The sequence below is a fragment of the Bidens hawaiensis genome, unplaced genomic scaffold (assembly GCF_021521415.1).
Source record: "Bidens hawaiensis isolate Kalapana, Puna unplaced genomic scaffold, B.hawaiensis_p1.1 tig00054334_1, whole genome shotgun sequence".
In the NCBI taxonomy this organism is placed as follows: domain Eukaryota; kingdom Viridiplantae; phylum Streptophyta; class Magnoliopsida; order Asterales; family Asteraceae; genus Bidens; species Bidens hawaiensis.
In genome coordinates, this window is record NW_027499808.1 from 2,831 (window position 1) to 26,658 (window position 23,828).

General features: G+C 35.2%; 2 pseudogenes; both read right to left on the reverse strand.

The window, feature by feature from the left end:
* Positions 1 to 769: 769 nt before the first annotated feature.
* On the reverse strand, positions 770 to 3,952 carry LOC143600571 (cysteine desulfurase 1, chloroplastic-like; annotated as a pseudogene).
* Positions 3,953 to 7,154: 3,202 nt separating this feature from the next.
* Positions 7,155 to 13,069, reverse strand: LOC143600573 (cysteine desulfurase 1, chloroplastic-like; annotated as a pseudogene).
* Positions 13,070 to 23,828: the final 10,759 nt, after the last annotated feature.

The window sequence follows — 23,828 nt, forward strand, 5'->3', positions numbered from 1 at the left end:
TTTTTTTTCCAAAATACCAAGCAGCCGCTTTTGGTCATAGCCCGATATGAACTGCACGATATTAGGATTTTCAAAAGGGACCCCGTTTCTTTTTTCCTTCTAAAACGACCAAGTTTCAACTCCTGTCCATTTTGGTCAAAACCTGTTTTGACCTGGAGAAAAGATCCAATACAATAATGCCTTAATGTACATTACGTACGCGAATCCATTTTTTCACGAATCAATCCATTGCAATCACATTCAAACATCTCGGAATCGTCAATACATATCCAATCAATCATTAGTTCAATGAAAAAACAGTTTTGGATGGTTAATCAGTCAATTTTTCACTTTTTTTCACGAAGACCGTTTTTGAGCGTTTACTGAGCGTTTGCTGAACGATTAAGTTTGTGAGCGTTTTCTGAGCGTTTCAGGTTTTTTGCCCTTGTTTTTTGCCTTTAAGCGTCTCGCGTACCTACCGTATGTGAAGGCATTAACGTATAGTAATTCACCCTTGACCTGAACCAAATTCAGATTTTCAAAAAGAACCCATTTTTTTTCTAAAAGACCCGTTTCAACACCAAGACCATTTGGTCAACCCCTGTGTTTGACTAAACATGCTTTAAAAAAAGACCCTTTTGACCTGAATCCAGTTTTGGCTCGTTAACTGACCCGACCCGAACTTCGGCAATACTAGTTAAAATAGATTGAAATTTGAAACTCAGTTATTTTGATGTATAAAGACAAAAAAGATGAATATCAAAGCAAGAATGGAACAGATGAAAATAACCTCATAATCATGAATCTTTGCATGCAAATTTGAGAAAAGATAATCAATTGTTGTTCCTAAGCTAATAGCTTCCCCAATCGCAGGCGTTTCCAGCCTCAAATCTGAAACACACACAACTATGAATTCAAGATGCAAGGATCAAAGTTCAGGTGGGCCCATGTGGATGGTTGATGCAAAAGGCATTTATAACTACTTTGACCTCAAGAGTCAAAGTTTGTAACAAGGTTATAAATATAATAGATCGAGTCGGCCAACCTGGATGGAGGGTCAGCATAAGTAGAATGGTCCTAGGTAACGTCAGAAATCATTTCCCCGCCCACCTGTAATATCAACCATAAAACCCGCACTCAAACATCGTATGATTAGAGTTATGTATTATAAGTGGTTGACGTTTGTTTATATAAAGCTGACTCACCTAAGAATCGGAGGCGTAGAAGCCAATAGTTCACATCTTTCCATATAAGAAACCAACGCCTGTAGGCCCACACATCTGAAGCATGTTTATCCCTCAATTCATAAGAATCGAATAAGTATATTTTACAAGTGGCCATTTTAAGCCCATTTATTTATGAACATGTCGATTCATGTTATGTTGTATCTCTAACAGACCAATGGTAAAATAAAATAAATAATAGCTAAAGATATTTGGTATGTTGAAAACTCAACCGATGCATTTTCAATCAAAATATTAAATAATTAAATTATTATTGAAATACTATAACCATGTATGGCACACTAGTTGCATATAAAAAATAAAACTTTAGAAAAAATTGACTGGGGAAGGGGTGTGCATGAAACCAAAAAAAAAGGAACCAAAATAATCAAACCCTAACAAAAACATACGATTTGGTTTTATATTTTTGTAAAATCCAAATGTTAAGTTCATTTACGGTTATGCATCTAATAGAGACCACAAAATTGAACCGAATGTATTAATTTACATTTTAAATTTTAATCTCAATGATTTAGAGTTTAATAAACAGTGTAATCCAAATATTATAGCCCAAATGCATAATAATCAAGTAACTATCAATTACAAAATATATTTAGGCCCAAATTCATTATTTTGTGCCACATTTTCTTTTAGTCCCAAAAATTCAAGTCCAAATGGCAAACCCGTAACCGAACTTAACCCAAACCAAAACCAAGCGGTTTTAGCCTACAACTGACGCAAACCGAACTATGCACAACTATAGCTGGGGATCAAACCTTTAGTGAAACTAACTCACCTTGTGAGAAGAAGCACAAATAAACGCCAAGATCTTGGACATCAACAACCATATGTGGTAAACTTTGACAAGCATCCACTAGTATTCTTGCCCCAACATCATGTGCCCATTGAGAAATATTCTTAATTGGAAGAACCGAAGCTACATAAAATTTTAAAAAATCATGGCATCTACATCACACAGATAAAAACTTTTGCAACCAAAATTAGTCAAAGAGATGCATGTAACTTATGCATACCAAGCATGTTTGAGACATTATGAACCACCACTAGTTTAGTCCTTTTGGAAAGCAAATCTTGTAGCATTTTGGTATCCGGGACTTCATCTTCTGTTAAACTAACAAACTTCAAAACTGCGCCAGTTTTCTCAGAGAGAATTTGCCATGGAACAATGGCACTATGATGTTCAGCAATTGTAACAACTATCTGCAAGGTATTGATAATAAATCCCACTATAAGAATATTAACGTTTATATTCAAGAATATTAAAATAAAAAAAACGCACCTCATCACCGGCTTTTAAATTAGAAAGTCCCCATGAATAAGCTACAAGGTTTATAGCTTCAGTAGCATTTCTCGTGAAGACGATTTCACTAGATTCTGGCGCGTTTACAAAAGCCGCTACCTTCTTTCTTGCCATTTCATACTCATCCGTTGCCCGTGCACTAGTGTTTAAATAAAATTATTATACATGATTGTTGATGAGATGGTGACACTGAATTGGTATGTTAAATAGCATACCTTAAGAAATGAATTCCACGATGCACGTTTGAGTTATATGATCTATAATAATTGTTAAGAGCATCTATAACAGCTGATGGCTTCTGTGAGGTTGCTGCATTGTCTAAGTAAACGAGGTTTGATCCATTGTTTACCTTCTACAAGATAGACGATGATCATAACATGGTATTTCATAATATCTATCCATAATAGCACGACATGTTTAACACAACTAGTGAACCCGAACATGTTTAACTGAACATGTCATTTTCATAAACGCTAACATGGATATGTTTAATAATCGGATTACACAACTCGACATGTTTAACGCTATTAAAAGGTGATCAGTTTGATAACATGAATGAGACCATACGCATAACAGATTAAATTTGACCAGTTCAATAACATGATCGGCACAACAAGTTTAACACATTTGGGGAAAAAAGACACAATTAACACGACTAAACAACAATCACCAAAAGATACAAACCAATCCAATATAACTATAAAATACTAATATATTATGAAGCAACGCCGACATAAATGTGCCATGTCGACCTGTTAACCTATTTAACACAATAAAAATGTGTCTATTCGTATCATAAATGAGGTTAACCGGGTTGAACCTGTTTATAGCTTTGACACAATTGTTCAGACTCAGTCGTTCTATTGTGGGACTGTTGCCTTTTAGAAAGAATATTATTGTGTGAGTTTTTAGAGTGTGAAGTGTTGTTGTATGTAGAATTGGGGGAAATACTACTTGCAGCTCATAAAATGATGTTTGAATAGTATAACATAGTCCATGATTATGCATCCAATTATGAATCACTCCCTTTGAGTTTGAATCCATCCAATAACAGAATTCTCCAATTGGAATGAATACTAGTGTTAACTAACTACCACCGATAAATAATAATACTTGTAACTTAATTGAATAATAATAATAATAAGATGAAGAAGTAGGTTTAGGTTTAGGAGTTTGTTGCAATTACCTGGTGTAGAATTTGAAAATGGAGCCGTGTAGCGTGGCCTAGAGAGACGGGTGCTGGAACATAGACAGAAGTTGAGGCTGTTTTTGTTGTTGAATATGAAGAAAAAGATTTATAAGAAGATGATTTGAAGCGGAGGAGTTTGAGAGGAGATGTTGTTCGATTGGATAAATAATAATTAGGGTTAGGGTGGTTGTTTATTGTGAGCTGAGGGAGTTTCACGACTACTACTTCCATGCTAGTCATCATCATCGTCGTCGTCTCCACCTAATGAATTTGCCCCCACCCAAACCTCCTCATTTCAACTTTTAACTGCTGCTTCTGCATATCAACAACATACACTTTTATTATTATTTTTTTTAACCAATCACCTCTCAATTAGTTATAAACATCCACTCTCAATTCGTTACCTTAGTTCGTGCCCTCCATTCATTAAAAATTAAACTGCAATTCGTTATAAATATCCACCATTCGTCAACCATTCACTGATTCGTTACATACTTAACGAATCTGCTCACTTCATTATAACTTACCATTCTAATTCGTTATAACAGTTGCCCGAATGGCCTCCCATTCGTTATGATTTCCACTTCGTCATACCCATAACGAATCATCTTAATTCGTTACCAATACCTTAACGAATCACTTTAATTCGTTACATTTAACTTAATGAATTGCCTTAATTTGTTATCATTACCTTAACGAATTAACTTAACAAAATACTCTAATTCGTTTAAAATTCCATAACGAATTGCCTCCTAATTCGTTAAAATTTCCATAACGAATTACCTCCTAATTCGTTAAAATTCCTTAATGAATTAGCCTTCTAATTCGTTAAACTTCCTTAACGAATTGCTACAGTAATAACGAATTAAGTTGTTGGATCTGAACTCCTTCTCCGGAAAAACGAAATTCGCCGGAAAATACTGTTACATCGCCGGAAAAGTTCAGATCTGGCCGGAATCTGGAAATTTGAACTTCATCCAGGGTGAAATAATCAAAACACCATCATAACTCATGAAATTTTACCCGGACACCCGGATTTCATTGCGATTTCGAATTCATAATCATTTTAACTTAACAATCATTGATTCAACACCAATTATCCTAACCCATAACATGCTTTTCAATGGTGAAATCTTCAATTCACCATAACTAACCACCAAAATCCACAGAAACATGTGAATTTCAATAATAAACACAAATCCATCATTCAATTAACTTAACAATCACTAAATTATCATAAACAAAATCAAAAGTTATCATGCTCTTCCATGGTGAATCACTCAATACACCATAACTTAACACCAAATTACACAGGAAGTAACATCTTTGATCAATAAACACGAATTCACCAACAAATCAACCAATAACACACTAATTTACTCCAGATCTGACCAAAACCCGAAGAACACGAAAAACTTAATCGAAGCATCGAGAGCAGCCGTCTGCTCTGATACCAATTGTAGTTCCCTTTCTTGGATCTAGCCGCGTCGATGCACCGATTAATACAATATGAACAATACGTTAAATACATAGTTTATTGATAATTAGTGGATAAATTACATTATGGAGAGAATAATAACTTATGGAGAACCTCACACCTCTCATGTGTGTGAACTCCCTTAAATATGAGCATGGAACCATCTATTTATTGCCCACATGCTCCATTCGTTAATTTAAGCGTAATTCGTTATGCCTCTATAACGAATTAGACTCCATTCGTCAACATTCCATAACGAATGGTGATAACTTAACGAACCAGCCCTCATTCGTTATGCTTTCTTAACGAATGGGCTTATAATCTTAACGAACTAGCCTAGATCACTAACGAATGGACCTCATTCGCTATACAAACCATAGCGAATGGGCCATTTACAATAAATATTCAATCTAGACTATGTATAACATATTCGATTGCTACGGACACCAGACAGTGCACTAACACAACTCAAGCATCAATTCACCGAAGTCATCTTTGAATCATCAAATTTCATCCAAATCCATGTAGAAACCCACAAAACTTTAACGAACTTCTGTTAGTGCACGGTTTTTGTTGCCTCGAGTCTTTGTAATTATCGTTTGTAATTTATTATAATAAGGGCATTTATGTAATTTATGCTATTTCGTTAAAGTATAGGCTAATTCGTTAAGGATGTTTAACAAATTGGCCAGTTCGTTATATGTAAAGCCCACTCGTTAAGGATGTTTAATGAATGGACTGTTAGTTCGTTATGTATGTTCCCATTCGTCATGGAATGTTGACGAATGGGGGCATAACGAATCAGAGATTCGTTAAGCTTTCCTTTTGAGTCATTTAAGTTAAAGAACTAGATCCAATTCATTACGGCATGTGTAACGAATTGGTATCCATCGTCTATATATAGGGTGTTTCATACCCTGATAAGTTAAGTTTTGAGATTAAGGTATCGAACCTCTGCCAAAACTCTCTCTCACTCAATTCTTCGTTAATATATTACCAAAACATATAATATAACCATTAATATACTTATATATGATTAATTACGTAGCATATCATGAACTAGATCCGTCAAGGTATTAGATCTAATTCCGGTAATCAATATTGTTTTAAAATCCGAGGTGTTCACAAGTGGTATCAGAGCTTTCGGGTGTTTGATTGCTCTTTATTTTGGTGTAATTGAAACTTATTAATTGAGTTTGATTCGTTTAAGTTTTTATTGAATTTTAGTTTGGATTTGATATGGTTTGAATGATTATGGATTGTTTTTGAATCGGATTGTGTTCGGTAAGGATTAAGGATTGTTTGGGTGGATTGGATTGTGAATTTGAGATTGATTAAGATAGTTTTGGATTGAATCTGGAAAGGTACGGAATAGGGGATGATTTTCGAGATAATTGGTAATTGTTTTGTTGTTTAATGTGTACAGGATATGTTTCACTGTGTTCGTGAATTGATTACGAGTAATATGGAGTTTGATTTGGCCATTTTGGTGCCAAATTGAGGTTGTATTACAGAGTTTTAAGTTTAGTTTTGGTTGATTTCTAATCTGGAAATTTTCCGGATTTATGGAAATCCTACTTGAATGTTTGAAGATTTGAAGATGGTAGTAATTCGTTATAGTTAATTCGTTATATAAGTGTACTAGTTCGTTATCAGTCTTTAAACAGATTCGTGTCGCATGGCAAGTTTGTTACAACTGAATAACAACCTGATTTGTTAGTAACTGTAGCAAATTCGTGTTACTGTTCTCAATTCGTGTTACACTGTCATCACGGATTCGTCATTAATTCGTTATAATGATTTGTCAGTAATTCGCCATTGATTCGTTATTCTAATTCGTTATTGATTCATTATAACGATTCGTCAGTAATTCGTCTTTGATTCGTTATTGTAATTCGTCATTGATTCGTTATTCTAATTCGTCATTGATTCGTTATAATGATTCGTCTGTAGTTCATCTTTGATTCAATATTCTAATTCTTCATTAATTCCTAGGTGCCGATGAAGTGGTTGCGCACAGTGGTGCCCAAATCTAATCGCTACTCCATGCTGTACCAAAAAAAACAAGGTCATCACTACATCTGAGTGTTTGGTTTCATGTTAAGGTTAAAGCTGTTATTATTGGTTGGTTATCTGTTGATCAAGAAAAGTGGCTATATCTGTGGGATGAAGGCCCTCAACATTGAAGGTACATAGAGCAGCACGATGGACCTTCTGTGAAGGGGCCGGTCCATAGATACGAACACCGGGAATCGCGTGAAGGTTTTCATAAAGGTAATTAGCCAGCTCTACCTGTAAATAACAATATTAAATGATGATTTAAGGTAAAATTACACCTTGCGATCATTGCATAAAATTGATTGATCTGGGTAATTTTTGTTTACTAAATGGATTGATTGGGTCCACGTAAACTATAAATTGGGCCAACACCACCCACCACAATTGTCTTCCCCCATCACAAAAAAAATTTAGCCGGTGGACCCATTTTGTTAGTTTTTCAAAAGCTGACCCGTTTCAACTTGAGCACATTTTAGTTAAAACCCATTTTGGCCTGAACTAAACTACCATTTTAAACGGGACCCATTTTTTTTCCAAAATACCAAGCAGCCGCTTTTTGTCAAAGCCCGATATGATCTGCACCAAATTAGGATTTTCAAAAGGGACCCATTTCTTTTTTTCTTCTAAAGCGACCATGTTTCAACTTGAGTCCATTTTGGTCAAAACCTGTTTTGACCTAGAGAAAAGAACTATTACAATAATGCCTTAACGTACATTATGTACGCGAATCCATTTTTTCATGAATCGATCCATGAAATCACATTCAAACATCTCGGAATCGTCAATATATATCCAATCAATCATTGGTTCAACGAAAAAAACAGTTTTGGATGGTTGGTCAGTCAATTTTTCACTTTTTTCACGAAGACCGTTTTAGAGCGTTTACTGAGCGTTTTCCGAACGTTTAAGTTTTGTGAGTGTTTTCTGAGCGTTTCAGGTTTTTACCTTTGATCGTCTCGCGTACCTACTGTACGTTAAGGCATTAGCGTATAGTAAGTGCACCCTTTGACCTAAACCAAATACAGATTTTCAAAAAGAACCCATTTTTTTTTTCTAAAAGACCCGTTTCAACCCAAGACCATTTGGTCAACCCCTGTTTTGACCTAAACCCGCTTTAAAAAAGGACCCTTTTGAACTGAACCAAAACTATTTATTGTACCTTTCATTTGCATGCATTCAAATGTATGGTACTTAGTTGAAAAAACCCATTTTCAAAGTTCCAATTAATAAAACCCATTTTTATTATAAAATCATTAGTTATTAATAAAACCAATTTTTATTACCTAACGATTTCTAAGGAACCAATTTTATGCTTGTTGATTTTAAGTTGTTAAGCAAACCATATTGCAAATAATAATTAAGTCAACCATGCAAGCATAAAATATACACAACCACAAGTTCATAACCATAGCCTCCTAATATTGACCACACTTGTTGACCGAAGACAAGTGTGTCAAAAAGTCTCTCCTAAGGGACCCAAAAGAACATGCACTTGTGTCGGTGAACTCCCACTTGATTCTGCATCCATATGCTCCAAGTGTTTACAAGTTTTGGCTCGTTAACTGACCCGATCCGACCACCCATTTTTACCAAACTTCGGCAATACTAGTTAAAATAGATTGAAATTTGAAAACTAAGTTATTTTGATGTATAAAGACAAAGATGATGAATATCAAAGCAAGAATGGAACAGATGAAAATAACCTCAAAATCATGAATCTTTTGCATGCCAATTTGAGAAAGATAATCAATTGTTGTTCCTAAGCCATTAGCTTCCCCAATCGCATGCATTCCAGCCTCAAATCTGAAACACCACAACTATGAATTCAAGATGCAAGGATCAAAGTTCAGGTGGGCCCATGTGGATGGTTGATGCAAAAGGAATTTATAACGATTTTGACCTCAAGGGTCAAAGTTTGTAACAAGGTTATAAATATAATAGATCGAGTCGGCCAACCTGGATGGAAGGTCAGCATAAGTAGAATGGTCTAGGAAAACGTCAGAAATCATTTCCCCACCACCTGTAATATCAACCATAAAACCGCACTCAAACATTGTATGATTAGAGTTATGTATTATAAGTGGTTGATGTTTGTTTATATAAAGTTGACTCACCTAAGAATGGAGGCATAGAAGCCAATAGTTCACTCTTTCCATATAAGAAACCAACGCCTCTAGGCCCACACATCTGAAGCTTGTTTATCCCTCAATTCATAAGAATCGAATAAGTATGTTTTACAAGTGGCCATTTTAAGCCCGTTTATTTATGAACATGTCGATTCATGTTATGTTGTATCTCTAACAGACCAAATGGTAAAATAAAATAAATAATAGCTAAAGATATTTGGTATGTTGAAACTCAACCGGTGCATTTTCAATCAAAACCATTTTATTAAATAATTAAATTATTATTGAAATAGTATAAACATGTATGGCACACTAGTTGCATATAAAAATTAAAACTTTAGAAAAAAAGTGACTGGGAAGGGGTGTGCATGAAACCAAAAAAAACGAACCAAAATAACCAAACCCTAACAAAAACAGACGATTTGGTTTTATATTTTTGTAAAATCCAAATGTTCTGTTCAGATACGGTTATGCATGTAATAGAGACCAAAATATTGAACCGAATGTATGAATTTACGTTTTAAATTTTTAATATCAATAATTTAGAGTTTAATAAATAGTGTAATCCTAATATTATAGCCCAAATGCATAATAATCAAGTAACCGTCAATTTCCAAAAATATTTAGGCCCAAATTCATTATTTTGTGCCACATTTTCTTTTAGGCCCAAAAATTCAAGTCCAAATGGCAAAACCGTAACCGAACTTAACCCAATCCAAAACCGAGCGGTTTTAGCCAACAACTGACACAAACAGAACTATGCACAACTATAGCTGGGATCAACCTTTAGTGAAACTAACTCACCTTATGAGAAGAAGCAACAAGAAAATCAGCGCCAAGATCTTGGACATCAACAACCATATGTGGTACACTTTGACAAGCATTCACCAGTATTCTTGCCCCAACATCATGTGCCCATTGAGCAATATTCTTAATTTGAAGAACCTAAGATACATAAAATTTTAAAAAATCATGGCATCTACATCACACAGATAAAAACTTTTGCAACCAAAATTGGTCAAAGACGATGCATGTAACTTATGCATACCAAGCATGTTTGAGACATGATGAACCACCACTAGTTTAGTCCTTTTGGAAAGCAAATCTTGTAGTATTTTGGTATTCGGTAATTCATCTTCTGTTAAACTAACAAACTTCAAAACTGCGCCAGTTTTCTCAAAGAGAATTTGCCATGGAACAATGGCACTATGATGTTCAGCAATTGTAACAATTATCTGCAGGTATTGATAATAAATCCGACTATAAGAATATTAAAGTTTTTATTCAAGAATTTTAAAATAAAAAAAACGCTCCTCATCACCGGCTTTTAAATTAGAAAGTCCCCATGAAAAAGCTACAAGGTTGATAGCTTCAGTAGCATTTCTCGTGAAGACGATTTCACTAGATTCTGGCGCGTTTACAAAAGCCGCGACCTTCTTTCTTTCCATTTCATACTCATCCCTTGCCCATGCACTAGTGTTTAAATAAAATTATTATACATGATTGTTGATGAGATGGTGAGAGTGAATTGGTGTGTTAAATAGCATACCTTAAGAAATGAATTCCCCGATGCTCGTTTGAGTTATATGATCTATAATAGTTGTTAAGAGCATCTATAACAGCTGATGGCTTCTGTGAGGTTGCTGCATTGTCTAAGTAAACGAGGTTTGATCAATTGTTTACCTCCTGCAAGATTAACGTTGATCATAACATGATATTTCGTAATATCTATCCATTATAACACGACATGTTTAACACAACTAGTGAACCCGAACACGTTTAACTGAACACGTCATTTTCATAAACGCTAACATGGATATGTTTAATAATCGGGTTACACAACACGACACGTTTAACGCTATTAAAAGGTGATCAGTTTGATAACATGAATAAGACCATACGCTTAACAGATTAAATTTGACCAGTTCAATAACATGATCGGCACAACAAGTTTAACACAATTAAGGGAAAAAGACACAATTAACACGACTAAACAACAGTCGCCAAAAGATACAAACCAATCCAATGTAACTACAATATACTAATATATTATGAAGCAACGCCGACATAAATGTGCCATGTCGACATGTTAACCTATTTAACACAATAAAAATGTGTCTATTCGTATCATAAATGAGGTTAACCGGGTTGAACCTGTTTATAGCTTTGACACAATTGTTCAGACTCCGTCGTTCTATAATGGGATTGTTGCCTTTTAGAAAGAATATTATTGTTTGAGTTTTTAGAGTGTGAAGTGTTGTTGTATGTAGAATTGGGGTAAATACTACTTGCAGCTCATAAAATGATGTTTGAATAGTATAACAGAGTCCATGATTATGCATCCAATTAAGCATCACTCCCTTTGATTTTGAATCCATCCAATAACAGAAATATCCAATTGGAATGAATACTAGTGTTAACTAACTACCACCGATAAAAAATAAGACTTGTAACTGAATTGAATAATAGTAATAATAATAAGATGAAGAAGTAGGTTTAGGTTTAGGAGGTTGTTGCAATTACCTGGTGTAGAATATGAAAGTGGGGTCGTGTAGCGTGGCCTAGAGAGACGGGTGCTAGAACAAAGACATAAGTTGAGGCTGTTGTTGTTGTTGAATATGAAGAAGAAGATTTAGAAGAAGATGATTTGAAGCGAAGGGGTTTGAGAGGAGATGTAGTTCGATTGGATAATTGTTGAGTCAAAGATAACCTTGCCTATCGGGCAAGGTTACCTTCATGAAGTCTTCTTAAGTGAATATCCGAGCAAGGTTCACTAAGTAGTGTATTACCGAGTAAGGTTTACTAGTTAGTATATACCCAGGCAAGGATCACTTTGTCAAGCAAGTCTGTTCTTCATAGCCGAGTAAGGTTTATCTCCGAGTAACCTTTTGGCTAACCTAGCTTATAAGCCAAGTGATTAGAAGACCGGGCAAGGTATTCTTAATAAAACCATGGTCCGTGTAAGCTTGATGAATAATGATATATCTTAAGTATCATCGGGCAAGGTTCAACTCCAAGCAAGGAACAGTGCCACCAAGCACACTTTGCAAATAAGCTGTTTTCTAGTAAAGAGTTGAAGGGACCATTGAAAAACAAGGTTGCTCGTTGGATATCGTCGGGCAAAGTCTGATAATATCAAGAAGACTGAAGTCTACCCGGTGAGTTATTTCTTTTGTGAAATAACTTCTTAAGTAAAGCATACCCGAAGAACTGTTCCCAAGCACACTTGAATGTTACCAAGCCTACCCAGAGAATATTAATGCAATAGAGCATACCCGGAAGACTTGTTTTACACTTAGAATGGTTTTGAATATGTAATTTTGAATATGTATTTACGTTTGGGGTTTCAATAAGGAATGACACCTGTCCTAGGGTGGCAGGCCTATAAATAGAATGTTTTAGGGCACGCCGCCTAACGAACTTCAGCATTTACACCTTTTGAATAAGAGAGAATATTATTAAGGGTGACGGCTATCTTAGGATCCGTACGGATAACCTTCCTTCAAGAAACCCTAAATCGATTATCGTTTGTATGATTAATATTATATAAATGGAAATATTTTGAGTGAATATTGTTTGTGTTAGTTACTTTTGAATATTGATTTAGCAACCGTATGTTTTTTATTGTTTCCGCATTAAAGAAACGGTTATCTTCCTAAATATAGCAACCCGTCGTTAACTCGCTTGTCGAAACATTTATTTGTGTGAGTTATGACATGATTTGAGTAAGATCTACCAGAAATCGGGGACCTGAAAAGTGATATCAGAGCTTGTTGTTGCTATTTTAGTAAGATTGTTGTTGTTGATTGAAGATTTGAATAAAGATGACGAATGCAGACCACTGTTCCATTGAAAAAGTGACGTCAGCAGCTCTGTTTTTCATTTTTCTTCCAGATCTACAATCAATTGGTGTTTTCTCTTCCTTATTTCCTTCAAAAAATTAATCTTTATCTCTAAATCTTGTTCTAGCGGCACCAGATTAGTCAGATCTGTACAACCGGTTTTCAGATCTGATAATTTTAAGAAAACTCTGTTTTTACAAAGAAACTGATTTTGAATTTTCAAAATGTCTGGTTACGAAGAACAGGAAGTGTCTACTAACAAGATTCCTAGATTGTATGGACATGAAAATTTCTCAACATGTAAAGTCTTGTTTGAGGCAGCAGTGTGCTATAACGATGTGGATATGTGGAACTCGATTAGGAATGGACCACAAGACACCACGGAGGGTGCAAATCTAGTAGTCACTGCAGCTATGCGTGAGAGAATGAGAAAAGTTGATGACAGAGCCTTGGCTATGATCAAGCTAGGTCTGTCTTGGGAGATTCTAACCAAGGTTGCACATCATGCCACCGCTAAGGCAATGTATGATGCAATCCTTGAGATGTTTGAAGGCAACACTGAACTCAAGAATATCAAGAAACAACGACTCAAACAACAACTTGAAAGATTCAAGTACAAGGATGGAGAAAGACTAAAATCAATCCTTGAAAGATTTCTGGCTATTGTGAATGATCTTCGAACCACTGATTATGTGATGACTGACTTTGACTTAAACACCAAATTACTGACTTATATGCCAAAGGAGTGGTATACTGCATGCAAATTTATTATGCAAAAGCCAAATTTCAATGACTTGAAATTAGATGATATAGTGTGTTTTCTTCAAGCAGCTGAGCTAGAGATGATTGAAAATGAAATGATCAATGAAGAAAAGCCATGTTTCAATCTGTCTAATGCTCTAATTGCACAAATGGGAAATTTGACTACTAAGAATCAACAACAAATTCCCATTATTGAAGAACCAAATGAACACAATGCAGACACTCCTAAACCATTTTTTGCTGGAAGTTCAAGTCAACATGGAAGTCAAGCAAGGTTCAATGTCCAACTGATTGAAGAAAATGATACTGCCTCTAACAGCAGGACATGTTCCTCTGAGAAGTGGAAACAAGAGTCAACAATGTGACACTCAAGCTCTTTCTCAATGTTCACAGACTCATACAATGCATTTGTGGCAAAGAACATGATTCATACAAGTGTGATCCAAGATGATCTTGAACAGATAGATGCTGATGATTTGGAGGATATGGATTTGAAATGGCAAGCAGCCATGTTGGGACTAAGAAGCAAGAGATTGTTCAACAGAACGGGTAGATCATTAGTCTCTAGACCAAATAAAAGAATTGGTTTTGACAAGTCAAAGGCTATATGTTATAACTTCCAAAACCCTGGGCATTTTGCAAGGGAATGTAATCAGCCCAGAAACTTTCAAACCAACCAATTTCAAAATCAACAGCCCAGAAACCAAATGCAATATCAGAACAGGAACAATTTCAACAATAAAAATAATTCCAACTTCAACAATTTTCAACCACCACAAGTGTATAATCAGCAAGCTGCTCCTCAGAATCAAAACTATCAAAGAAATCAAAACCCTCAAGCTGTTCAAAACAACCTCAACAGACCCAATCAAACTCAACCAAGAAATCAAGGAAATGTAGCTGTTGCAGCACAACAAGATGGTGACTTTGACTGGAGCAATCATGAAGATGACATCAAAGCTGAAAATGTGGCATTCATGGCCTTGATTGAGAAAGATGTTGGATCTTCATCTCAGGTACACTCTGCTCCTACTATTGATTTAAATGAAGTTATCAATGAATTGAAAACAAAAGTAGGCAAGCTTGAAAGTGAGTTTTTCAAGAAGCAAAGCATCATTAATGGGTATGAGGCAAGTGAACTAATGAATGAAGAGAGGATGAAAAGTTTAGAAGATGACTGTGTAAGCAGTTACAGAGCTCAGACAAGGTTCACAACTGAAATAGAAGGGTTGAAAAATATGATTGTTGAAGAAAAGGTTCAGAATACAAAGCTGAAGATTGAAAATGATTTCTTGAAGAACTTAGTCTCCACAGGAAACATCTGTGGTATTCTAAACCAAGTGAATGAGAAAGAAAAGTACAAAGCAGTTCCACCACCATTCAACAGAAGTGTGAAGAATATATGGGAAAAGGGAACAAGGAAAAGAAAGGTGATGAGAGACTTAAGAATCAAGCTGAAAAGCAAGAAAGAAGAAGAAAGTCTCCCAAGAAGAATGAATATGAAAAGGAAAAGAACTTCCAACCTTTGAGAATCATTCCAAAAAGGGATACACAATCAGTTAAATCTGAAAGCTCTCATGGATCACCAAGCAGTGAAAAGGAGAAACTTAGAGGTATCTTTGCAAGAAGAAAACCAACTGACCTAACTGGTGATGAGAAGTTCTTGCTGAAAAATGGCCATGAACCTGAAGGATTCCTTTAGAAACCTAAGGTTGAAATCAAGAAAGAAGTAATTATGGATGTAGAAGCGTCTACAAATGTGAAAGACTATGTTGTTCAAGAATGTGACAATGAAGCATCTGAATGTGAAACTGCAACTTCATATGTGAAGACTCCAGGAGAGTGTGGATATGAAACATATGATTCAGATCACATGAAGTCACTCATGAAGACCCTGAACCAACAACACTCACTTTCAATGCTGCCAATGAAATTGAAATTGACGATCTGCAAGATGAAATTTCTGGCACTTCATCATCAAACTGATCATTTTTCTCTATTTGTGTTGGAGCAGTCCACTGAAGTGAATGATGTATGGTACTTGGACAGTGGTTGCTCTAGGCACATGACCTGTGACAAAATATCACTTGTCAATTAAGAAGAAAAGTTTGAAGTACCGGTGGCATTTGGTAGTGATGAAAATGGTGGAAAGATAGTTGGAAAAGGAATATTGACAAATGGAAAAGTCACCTTTGATAATGTCTTTTATGTGGAAGGTCATCAATATAACCTATTAAGTATATCACAAATGTGTGATAAGGGTTGTAAAGTTGGCTTTGATGATTCACATTGTTTCATTTTGAGACCTGAATATGTTATACCACCTGACATGATCATGATGATAGCTCCAAGAAATGGCAATCTCTATGAACTTAACATGAAGGAAGCTATTTCAAGGGGTGGAACTTGTTTTGTTTCTAAGGCCACTGAAAAATGAATCAAAGTTGTGGCATAGGAAACTGTGCCATGTTAACCTCAAGAACATGAATAAGTTGGTCTAGGGTGATCATGTCATTGGCTTACCCACAAGAGAAATCAAACTTGATAACACTTGTGTCTCATGCCAAAAGGGAAAGCAGCACAAGTCTTCTCATAAGACTAAACTCATCAACTCAATTGATCAAGCACTTGAGATGCTCCACATGGATCTCTTTGGTCCTATGAGTGTACCAAGTATTGGAAAGAAAAGATATTGTCTTGTGATCATTGATGACTATTCAAGATATACTTGTGTTTATTTCCTAAGTACCAAAGATGAGGCTGTTGAGTATATTATGAACTGTGTCAACAAAATTGAAAACAAATTAGATAAAAGGGTTAAAGTGTTAAGAAGTGACAATGGAACTGAATTCAAGAATGGAGTTACTGAAGAATTTTGCAACAACAAAGGAATACTACAACAATTCTCAGCTCCAAGAACTCCTGAACAAAATGGTGTAGCTGAAAGAAGAAATAAAACGCTCATTGAAGCCGCTAGAACTATGCTTGCTGATGCAAATTTACCTGTCACATTCTAGGCAGAAGCTATTAACACAGCATGTTATGTTTAGAACAGGGTTCTAATAAACAAAAGTCACAACAGGACTCCATATGAAATATTCAACAATAGAAAACCTTATATCAAGTTTTTCAAAGCTTTTGGATGCAAATGTTCATTGTTAAACACAAACGATTACCTGAACAAGTTTCAATCCAAATCCTTAGATTCTTTCTTTGTAGGCTATTCTATACAGTTCAAGGCCTACAGAGTGTATGTGAAAGACTATTTGGTTGTAATTGAATCCTCTGAGATAGTTTTAAATGAAAACCAATTCAATACAGTTGATGGTGTATCATGGTTATTTGATTTGGTAAAATTGATCAAGTCCTTCAAGATTTACTCTGAAGACTTTGATGAATCCTTTTACAAGACTAGTTCAATTGATGACTCTAGTAAGAAAGCACTAGATTTGGAAAAGTTGTGGAAGAAGATTGCTAGTAAAGAAAAGGAATATACATTCATTAAGAATTCCTCAAGAGAAGTTGAAGAGAATATACAAGAAAACAATCAAGAACAAGATCAAGGATAGGAAGTGCAAGATAATCAGAATGTGCACCCTGATCAACTTCAAAATGAGGTAAACATAAGCAATCAAGCCACTGAAGAAGAAACAAACACAGCTTCAAGATTTCAAGACTTATTTGAAATATTGGATTTGGAAAATAGAGGTGCAAGTACTTCAAGACAACGTAATGAGGAAGCACCTGAAGCTGAGATGGAAACATCTGATTTGATCATTGAAGATCCTGAACTCAATGAATCAAATCTGGACACAAATGTGTCTACAAATATGATTATTTAAACCCCATATGTTGAAAAGAATCATCCTGCTGAACACATCATTGGAAATATACATGAGAGGGTCACTAGAAGTCATTCTGAAACTGCAAACATTTGACTATATTCATTCTTTCTGTCTCAAACAGAACCAGAGAATATTGTTCAAGCACTTAGAGACAATAGTTGGGTACAAGCAATGCCGGAAGAGTTTACTCAATTTAGAGACTTACAAGTTTGGGAACTTGTGGACAGACCAAGAAGCAGACATGCCATTGGCACAAAATGGGTGTTTAGAAATAAAAGGGATGAGAGGGGTATTATAATCAAGAACAAGGCAAGACTTGTGGCATTGGGATGCCTTCAAGAAGAAGGAATTGAATTTGAGGAAGTCTTTGCACCTGTTGCAAGACTTGAAGCTATCAGGATCTTTCTTGCATATGCTGCCTCAAAGAACATTAAGGTGTTCCAATTGGATGTTAAATCTGCCTTTCTGAATGGCAAAATAGAAGAGGAGGTTTATGTTGCTCAACCTCCAGGATTTGAGGATCCAGTGTATCCAAACAGGGTATATAAGTTGAATAAAGCCCTATATGTATTACATCAGGATCCAAGAGCCTGGTATGATGAGTTATCAAACCATCTGCTTGAAGATGGTTTCCAAAGCGGAGCTATTGACAAGACACTCTTCTACAAAAGACAAGGAAGTGATTTGCTCCTTCTGCAAGTCTATGTTGATGATATTATCGTTGGGTCAACTAATGAAAGAATGTGTATGGAGTTTGAAGAAGTAATGAAATCCAAGTATAGCATGAGTTCAATGGGAGAGATGACCTTCTTCTTTGGCTTACAAGTTCAACAAAAGACTGATGGAATTTTCATTTATCAGTATAAATTTGTTCAAGACATACTTGACAAGTTCAAGTGTAATGATTTAAAGACTGCTTAAACTCTTATGGATTCAAAAGAAAAGATGATAGCTGATGAAAAGGGGGAGTCAGTAGATGAACATGAATACAGAGCAAAAATTGGCTCTCTGATGTATCTGACTGCTTCAAGACCATATATCATGTATGAAGTTTGTGTATGTGCAAGGTTTCAGTCAAGTCCTAAAGTCTCTCACATGAATGCTGTTAAGAGAATCTTTAGATATTTGAAGGGAATACCTGACTTGGGGATTTGGTATCCAAAGAACCAGTCTTTTGATTAAATAGCCTACACAGACAGTGATTATGATGGGTGCAATGTAAATAGGAAGTCAACTTCAAGAGGATGTCAATTTTTGGGTGATAGATTGGTGTCATGGCAATGCAAGTAGCAGACAACTGTTTCAATCTCAACTGCAGAAGCTGAATACATTACTGCATCTGCCTGATGTGCACAACTCCTGTGGATTCAAAATTAGATGTTGGATTATGGTTTGAATTTTCTTAAAACCCCTATTTACATTGATAATACTGCTGCATCCTTTATTGTTAAGAATCCAGTGCAACATTCTAAAACCAAGCACATTGAAATCAGACATCACTTCATAAAAGATTGTAGTGAAAAAGGTTTGATTGAAGTAACCAGAGTTGATATAAGTGAATATTTGGCTTACATATTCACAAAACCACTTGATCGAACCAGGTTCAACTTTCTCCTGAAAGCCCTGGGAATGATCAACTCTGATGAAGTCTGATTAACGATGTGTGCTTGACTGGGCAAACTGATTATTCTATTAAAAGTCATGCTGAATGTTGCTTCTGATTATGTTTGAATATGATACTACTTGAGTTGACTGATATGTGTTTACCAGACAATCTGTGATAAATTGAATGTTTTTGATGCTTAGGTTTACTTATCAGTTAGCTAGTAGGATGTCAATTGCTTGATGAAGTGCTTATCTGATATCTTACTTATGTGTTTGATTATGTGTGTTATCTGATCACATGATGTTATTAGGATAGGTTAGACTCTGAATTTTAGAACTGTCTGCTTGTCCTGATAATGTTATGTATGATTAAGATTTGAATATGTTACAACTGTTTGTGTCAAAATAAGTCTTTATGTCAAAATTAAAATGATCAACTGAATTTTCTAATAAATTTTGCATAATCACAAATTTTGATCAAAACATGAGCAAGTTGTTAATGGTGCAGAGATATGATAAGATTATTCAGTTCATGTTTTATAGAAGCTCAAAAAGGATTTTCAAAGAAAAGTCTCAAGAGAGTTACTTTTGCTTAAAATCATGTCATTTGCTAAAGACAGAGGGACATATACTTGTATATGTTTGGTCCTTACATCTATGTTATAGAACAAAGGATAGCCATTAACCTAAAGTCTGAAAGCATTTGGGGCAACTGTAACTTGTTCTTTCACTTAAATCTAGGCCATTGCCTCTAAGCCTAAAGGACATATACTTTTGTATGTTTGGTCCTGCTGACAATTGTCAGACAAACAGGATTGCAATTAACCTTGAAGCTAAGAATAAGTGGGGTGATTGAATATGATATGGGAAATGATAGTACACTGACTACTTATGCTAATCACATGGATTTAATAGGTTAAAAGAACTTTTAGTTAAGTCATTAGCATGTATGGTTTCTTTTCATGATGATGTAAAAGTAAAGGTGATATAAACATAATGAATATGCTAAACTTTATGTGGAGATACATAGTTGTCTTTGCATGTCTTAAGATAAATCTCTCCAAATGATAGGCAGAAAAGTGATTACCCAGTCATACACAAGACTGTTTTTATTTGGTCAACCAAAAATGATACAATTTTAAATATGACAAAGAACATGCTTTAAGAAAATTTGAGAAAATAACAAAAACAAGGGGAAGAATGAATAAATCAACTAAAAGTTGATAAGTGGTTCAAATATTTTATCAAACAAGAGGGTTTATACAAGAACTACAGAGATTGGGGCATTCAAATAAGTCCTATCATGTCTCGAATGAAAAGCTTGTTATTTAACAGTATGTCCAACGTTCAACCTCTATATATGTTTGAAATTAAAAACTCCAAAAAGACTCAATAAGTTCTGTCATAAAAAATTACAAATTTTGACCAAATACAGGAGGTTGGAGTCAAATTGGGGTGATCTGGGGAAAGCTTGATAAGCTTTGAGAAGAGATATGAGGCATCATAGCACAATGTTGACCATTAATGCTTTATGCTACTAATGAACCTTAAACATATCACCTAAACAATGAAATTCATGGAAAAATTTACACCTGCTGTTAACCTGTCTTATATGATATAATAAAGCTGAGAATGAAGTGTTGAGAAGCAACTTAGTCAGTATGATCCCATTCTAGAGATCTTTTCAGTTAAAGGAAGAAACTATTTTGAAAGGAAATATAACTGAAATTTGATCTCTATATGTACCATTTGCTCTTAAACATTGATCTTTAAAAGAAATATATTATTCACAAGTGATTTAAGTCAAAAAGTGTTTCATTTTGCCTAAAATAGGTTGAATAAGTATTTTTGGGTAAGGTTTGCTGTTTTGCAACTTATCCGGGTAGACTTATCATTTTATACTAAGTTTATGGTTTTCAGGCAAGGTTTGATACTTTCAAACCTTCCCGGGCACAAATTGTTTGAATAAGTATTTTCAGGTAAGGTTTAATGTTTTATAACCTTTCTGAGAAAACTTAGTTATTGTGTACTAAGTTTATGTCTGCTGGGCAACCTTGATGTGTTTAAACTCTCTGGGTAGAGTATTTACACATCTTGATTTCCCGAGCGGACTTCATGTCTAAACATGTGAATGTGTTTTTCAAGCATGTTTGAACAAGTAAATATTTTCGGGCACACTTGTGTACAATATTTCTTGCTTCGAACAAGCTTTGCATCCTATATGCTTCATATATTATTCCAAGCAAGCTTTGTGAACTTAACTTTAGTCTTTCAAGCATGCTTTATAATTTGTGTGAATATGTAAGTGTTTCCTGGCAAACCTCTTTCTCCGGGCACACTTTAATTCTTGGGTACACTCTTCGTTTTGAGTATACTTGATGATTTTTGTTGAATATGTTTGAAATTACAAAGTGTTCTTCGGGCAAACCTTGTTTCCGGGCACACTTTAGATTTCAGGTACACTTGAGTTTCTCAAGTATTTCCCAAAGTCTACTTGGTAATTTCAAAAATACTTTCCGAGTACACTTTGTGCTTTGAAAGTTTGTCGGGTAAACTTTGTTCAAGGTATACTTGAATGATTATTGTGAATATTTATAATTACGGGTAAAGTTAGTAATTAAATGAATTTCAAAGAAAGATATGATAATTAGATGAATAAATATACGGGCATCTTAGTTGATTCCTAGCATGTTTACTTATTTGATACTCAATACTTGATTATATTAAACTTGTGATTTAGTTCTCAAGCAATCATGTATATCGGGTAAGTTTCCTTCGCTATTCTATTCTAATTATTATTAAAATATTAGCGGGTAAACTTTGAGATAGTGGAATATACCGAGTAGACTTGGCAAAAGTAAAACCGAGCAAGGTTTGTTATTATGAAGTTGGATATTTTAAATGAAAACTTTTTGGATTTGATTACCTTTTGACAGCTAATAACTCACAACAAGACAAAAAACAATTAAAACCCACATTTAAAAGGTATATAAGAGGGAGTGAGAGAAGTTTTACACAGTATTTTTCCCTCTCTCTCTCTCTCTCTCTCTCCTTCCACTGATTGAACAAAGAAACCTAACCGACTTAACAATTCACCCAAATTACCAAACCCTAACTTTACCAGCCCACTAATTCTGACTCGGTAAGCAATAATACATTGTTTTCCGACCATTATTAGTTGGTTATGGGATTTGATTATATATTACTTGCTAAAACTCCGTTTTTGTGTTTAGGTTATAAACTTGTCGAAGAACAGGTTCTTGATGATTTTTCTCTCTTTCTTCTTCATTTTTTTTATAACTTGAAATTAGTTAAAGTAGTGAACTTTATGACTGATTTCGCTTTGAATATGTTTGATTGTGTTTTTCAGATATGGCAGAAGAAGAAGTTCAACCTAAATATCCCTTCGAACAAAAACACAACATGTGTGCACTGTTACAAGTCACACCTGATAACGAGCATGTGGAAAGAATGATTACATGGATGGCTCGATCGAATGTCAGTTTTGGTTTTACTGAATGTCCTGTCATCTACAGAAATCATTCACTTGATTTCTGGAGATCTGCAGAACTTGTTGATGACATCAATGGGAAAAGAATCAAAGCAACTGTTGCAAGACAAGAAATACACATAACTGAAAGGATGATAAGAAGATGCTTGCGGTTGAATGATGATGTCCATAACCATATAAACTTCAACACTGCTCACCTGATGAGAATTTTTGAGCAAACGACGGGTTATCAGGGAATAGTGAAAGATGGACAATTTCAAAAGGGAATGTTCCCTATGCTGTACAGATTCTTGATCCATCATGTGATACATGGATTTGCTCCAAGGAAGGGCTCATGGACTCTGATAAGTCATGACTTAGCAAATGCCACAGTTGGCATTATATATGATTTGCCAATCAATTTCTCAAAGATGATCTGCAATACCCAAGATTCCTACAGATAATCTTTAACCATGAATTACAAGATCTACCCATTATTGGCATTACACACCTATTGCAGAATCCTAACACATATTGAAGAATCAGAAATCCGGGTGTTGCCAATAGATTTGACTCAAACATTCCGTTTAAGATCTTGCCATGGCTGTTGGACCATGACTTGGATGTGATGTCGGTGCCTGATTTTGAGGAGGAAGGATGGGAAGAAGATGATAATGATAATGATTCGGATGATGGAGATGATAATGATGATGATGGAGATGAAGGAAGGGCTGGAGGAGCCATGATTATTGGTGCACTTGATCAGGGGGAGCAAACTGAGGAACCAGAACAAACCACTCAATCACCACCACAACAACCATTATCCATTGACCAACCCATACCATCACAACCACAAACTCCATTACACCAAACCACTCATTCACCACCCCAAACCTTAACCTTGAACCAGC